This window comes from Palaemon carinicauda, chromosome 12 (assembly GCF_036898095.1).
Source record: "Palaemon carinicauda isolate YSFRI2023 chromosome 12, ASM3689809v2, whole genome shotgun sequence".
Lineage (NCBI taxonomy): Eukaryota > Metazoa > Arthropoda > Malacostraca > Decapoda > Palaemonidae > Palaemon > Palaemon carinicauda.
Window position 1 is genome coordinate 150,721,583 of NC_090736.1, and position 6,096 is coordinate 150,727,678.

Here is a 6,096-nt window from a genome sequence, read left to right on the forward strand (position 1 = left end):
ATTATGTTTATCAATGCTCCCTGATGTATCAGAATACAACGGCATATAACTCCAACACACGCAACACAGACTTCCAGAATGTAAACAAGGAGAGACTACCCACAATTTTTTTTCCCCCTGTGTTTTCTTCTTCTCTTTATGCTGTGTGGAGGGCGTTTCCCGGCTTTAGCTTCTCCTCCCCTTGATTGCAGTTGGGGATGGTGCACTGAATCTATAATGTAACTTGATAAGGTTTGCCTTGTAAGGTAAACGCCTTACGGCCTCTGCGGCCGTGCTGGCCAGCGGACGGCATTAAAGAGACCAAAAAAGTAAAAAAAAAAAAAGAAAAAAGTAAAAAAAAAGGTTATTTTTAACTTTTTTTCTATCTATTTTTAAGCTCCATATGGTTTTATTTTGTTTTTACATCTCCGTTTTGATATTTATGATTATTATCTTCCATCTCTGATTCTTAACTTTTATTTTTGTCTGATGAAAAAATAAAAAAGTGATTCTTAACTTTTATATTTGTTCGATAAGAAAATGGAAAATAAAAAGTGATTTTTAATTTTTCTTCTATCTATTTTTAAGCTCCATAAGGTTTTATTTTGTTTTTAAATCTCCGTTTTGATATTTATGATTATTATCTTCCATCTCTGATTCTTAACTTTTATTTTTGTACGTTAAAAAACTAAAAAAGTGATTAACTTTTATTTTTGTCTGATAAAAAAGTGTTTCTTAACTTATTTTTGTCTGATAAAAAAATAAAAAAAGTGATTCTTAACTTTTATATTTGTTCGATAAGAAAAAGTAAAAAAAAAGTGATTTTTATTTTTTTTTTATCTATTTTTAAGCTCCATATGGTTTTATTTTGTTTTTACATCTCCGATTTGATATTTATGATTATTATTTTCCATGTCTGATTCTTAACTTTTATTTTTGTCTGATAAAAAAATAAAAAAAGTGATTCTTAACTTTTATATTTGTTCGATAAGAAAAAGTAAAAAAAAAGTGATTTTTATTTTTTTTTTATCTATTTTTAAGCTCCATAAGGTTTTATTTTGTTTTTAAATCTCCGTTTTGATATTTATGATTATTATCTTCCATCTCTGATTCTTAACTTTTATTTTTGTACGTTAAAAAACTAAAAAAGTGATTAACTTTTATTTTTGTCTGATAAAAAAGTGTTTCTTAACTTATTTTTGTCTGATAAAAAAATAAAAAAAGTGATTCTTAACTTTTATATTTGTTCGATAAGAAAAAGTAAAAAAAAAGTGATTTTTATTTTTTTTTTATCTATTTTTAAGCTCCATATGGTTTTATTTTGTTTTTACATCTCCGATTTGATATTTATGATTATTATTTTCCATGTCTGATTCTTAACTTTTATTTTTGTCTGATAAAAAAGTAAAAAAAGTGATTCTTAACTTTTATTTTTGTCCGATAAAAAAATAGAAAATAAAAAAATATTTTTTTCTGTCTGTTTTTAAGACCTAGATGGTTTTATTGTGTTTTTACATCGTTTTGATATTTATTTTTGTTTTCCATCTCTGATTCCTAAACATTATTTTTCTGTCTCTTCTGTTTATTAGTCCTAGAGGGTTTTATTGTTATATCCCAAAATAAAAATAAAAAGTTATTCCTAACTTTTTTATCTATATTCAAGTTGTAGGTGGTTTTATTTTTTCTTACATCTCCGTTTTAATATTTATGCTTATTATTTCCAATCTCTGATTCTTAACTTATATTTTTCTGCCTGTAATTCTTATATTTTTCTATTTATATGCTCTAGATGATTTGATTTTACTTTTACATCGCCGTTTTAGTATTTATGCTCATTACTAGCGTGCGCAGCCCGTCAAAAAGATGGCTATATATGTTGATATATACTGTATGCACACAAACACGCAATCCCCTCTCACCGAGGAATTAGTACTCTCCCTTCCCTACCCGAGGGGCGGAGAGAGCTGAACGTGACCGTGATATATATATATATATATATATATATATATATATATATATATATATATATATATATATATATATATATATATATATATATATATATGTGTGTGTGTATTAAATATATATATATATATATTTATATATATATATATATATATATATATAGAGCCAGACACTTGTTTTTTATTATAGAGGATATTATTCAGCAGTAATGGATATAGCGTAATCTAAGGTAATCATATTTTGCAAACTTTGTACAACTCGAAATCATTCATAAGTAAAAGAATCAGCTGTCTTATACGTTAAAATGTTCTTTTAGAACAATATGCATCATTTTACTTAACCTCCATTCTTCCCTCTTGTTAACCATACTTTTTTAACTTTTACTTTATATTGTAACTCCAGGGTGAAGGGCCTCACAGGGCCCAGCGCCAAATTCATATGTCCAATCCATTAAATAGCTATTCGAATAAACAAGTACGCACTATTTTATCTTATTTCTCTTCCTCTTGTTTTTAAGTTTTTATAGTTTTATGTATGAAAGGTCGATTTTAATGACGTTACTGATCTTAAAATATTTGATTTTAATTGAGCATTACTTCACTTGTAGCTTATTTATATCCTGATTTTGTTTCCTCGCTGGGCTATTTTTCCCTGTTGGAGCCCTTGGGGTAATATCATTCTGCCTTCCAGCTATGGTTGTGGCTTAGATTGTAATAATAATAATAATAATAATAATAATTATAATAATGATAATAATAATAATAATAATAATAATAATAATAATAATGATGATGATGATGATGATAATGATGATTGCACAATTTTCCTGCTGAATTTCTTGACCAAAAACTTCCCTTACGGTAAAAATCTTCATTCCGAAGAACTCCGAAAGATCATGGAACAACTGCGTCACATGAGACACTTCTAAAATCTCGCACCAAAACAGGTCTCATGCTTCTTGCTTCCAGATAAGACATCCCGTGAAAAAACAAACAAGTGACGCAATGTTTGATAAAGCAAGCGATTCACCTTCACACGCCTACCAGCCTCCAACGATTCACCAGCAGGCAAAAAAAAAAAAAAAAAAAAAAAAAACAGTTGATAAGGCCAATGTAAATACCAGGCACAATCTACTATCTTTTGTTTAAAGGTTTAAAGGCCGCTCATGAATGGCAGAGGCAAGGGGCAGTGATATTGCCCTATCGAGCAGGACAATGCCCTAGAGACTGGCCATATATATATATATATATATATACATTATATATATATATACATTATATATATATATATATATATATATATACATATATATATATGATCAGCGCCCAAGCCCCCTCTCCACCCAAGTTAGGACCAAGGAGGGACAGGCAATGGCTGCTGATGAATCAACAGATGGATATTGATGGCAAATTTGGATGATAATTAAAAGATATCAATATTTCAGAAAGTATAAAGAAATATATTTTTTTTATGATAACAAGAATCAATATATAAAGTTTTGAGACAATGCATAGAAATAAGAAATTTAAAACTGTTCTGATGAAAACAGGAATCATTGTTAGCTAAATTTTGAGAAAATACATAAAAATAAGAAATTAAAAAAAATTTCTGATATGGAACAAGAATCTATGATAGACAAAATTTTCAGAAAATACTTAAAAATAAGGAATTTTTAGATTTCTCCGATGGAAATAAGATTCAGAAACAGATAAGATTTTGAGAAAACACAAAAGTAAGAAATTTTGAAATTTTCTGGCGAAAACAAAAGTTTATTACGAAACAATCTGTCTTTCGTGACGTCATTAGCTCTGTGTGAAAGACCATAATAATGTGTTGTATTATTTCTTAATTTCTTTTCGCACTTTCACATTCTCTTTTCTGCGTTTAAAAGACTGGTTTAATTCTCACTTGCTCTTTCATCCTAATTTCTGTCTATCTCATTCTTTTTTCTTCTTTTTTTCGATTTTTTATTACGCTTATATTCCGTATTTTTTCGTTTTGTGTGTTGTTATTTTAATTGTTTTAATTTTTTTTATGATCAGAATTTTTAATTATTTTAAGTATTGTTATAATTATTTTTGAGTTCAAAAGATCGTGTCATTTATGTTACCAAGAAAAAAATAATTTTTATCTCATATTCTTTGAGTGGTAATAGCCATCTATAAAAAAATATCACAAACAGCAATGCCATGAACGTAATACCAATGTACAGTTGACCTATTAAAACTGGAAATAAAAACGCGAACGAATAAGAAATAAAAAAGTCAGGAATAAAAGAAAAAGATGCATTAAGTACACCTTGAAGCCTCATATTGAATGTTACCCTATTATTATGATCAGTGCCCAAGCCACCACTCCATCCAAGCTAGGACTAGGGGGAGCCAGGCAATGGCTGCTGATGACTCAGCAGGTAGACCTATATGCTTCCCTATAGCTGCTATCCTTAGCTCACAAGGATGGTGAGGTTGCAGACACTACAAGAGACTATCGAGCTTGAGTAGGAATTGAACCGCAGTCAGGCAGTTCGCCAGGCAGGGACATTTCCACTAGGCCTAGCAAGGAGTAAATTTGTCTCAAAAGTCCGTCTGTCATCTGACGACGATAAGTTGTGGGGATGTTGTGAAGGGCGAGATACTAACCAGATAAGAGTTGAAGTTTTATGAATGGGTTAAGGAACCTTCGCTTTAGGATCTTGTACTCTATGTTTCATATTGTTGATCCTTGTTCTTTTATTTTGAGGAAATACAAGCAAAACATCAACTAATGGTGACTAAATCGGTGGCCATCTTGAAAAATGGCTGCCATCACCAAGTTGAAATATGGCAGCCATCTTGAAAAATGGCTGCCATCTTGAAAAATGGCTGCCATCTTGAAAAATGGCTGCCATCTTGAAAAATGGCTGCTATCTTGAAAAATGGCAGCCATCTTGAAAAATGGCAGCCATCTTGAAAAATGGCAGCCATCTTGAATATGCATGCCATCGTTGATTTTCAATTGGCCAATCGGCCAGATTAGATTAGTAATATTGTAAAAAGAAGTATGTCAACATCGATTAATTTGATTGATTTTAGGACATTTGGAGAAGAAAGTTTATTTCTATAATAAAGTTAGCTCGTATATTTTCATTTGTTCAATTTCAACTTTGTACTTTTTAAAGTTAAGATGTGTTTTTCACTGTAAAATACGGCCTCAGAGAGAGAGAGAGAGAGAGAGAGAGAGAGAGAGAGAGAGAGAGAGAGAGAGACATAACCAGATTTCTAATTAACTTGAGTTCAAAATAACCCTTTTTTTAAAAGGAAAAACGCATAAATTAAGCAAACGCAAATGGCCAAGCTCGGAGACTCGCAATGTTGTTATATAAAAGAATATGAATATTTATGAAATAGTTTCCAAGTAATTTATTGAAGGACTTACACTGAACTTTAAAATGGTGATACTTGAAAGTAATGTGTAAAATGGTGATACTTGAAAGTAATGCGTATAAACTTGAACTCTACACATATATACAATGTACATATATTTTTTCTTATATATATTATATATATATATATATATATATATATATATAAAGTATATATATATACATATATATATATATATATATATATAAATAAAGTATATATATATATATATATATATACAGTATATGTACTAGTGCACGCGACCCCCAAAAAATATGATGGCTAGGTATTTAGGTAGATATACACGCACAGAGATTTAACCCTTCCCATCCCCTTCTACTTTCCTAACTACAGGTACCACTCTCTCTCTCTCTCTCTCTCTCTCTCTCTCTCTCTCTCTCTCTCTCATTCTCTCTCTCTCCCTCCCTGTCCCTCGGGTAGGGGGAGAGGAAGTGGTCATACCCTTATTAGAAGGGGTACCCCGAGAGGAAAGGGAGAGAGGGTAGGAAGAATGTAGTCGTAATTTTTAAGTGGTCGCGTACACTAGTTCACCATATATATGCAGAAGAATCGAGATAAAATCGAAGCCATAATAAAGCTCAATTTATACAAAATTTATAGTGACCCAGTTTTCTTTTAAACGATCAGTTATCTATATTACATTCATCGCTAAGAAGAATTTATTCGGAGAGGAAAGGTCAGAGCCCAAGGTTTAAGAATATTGGTTATTTGGTCGTGACAGAGTTAGTGC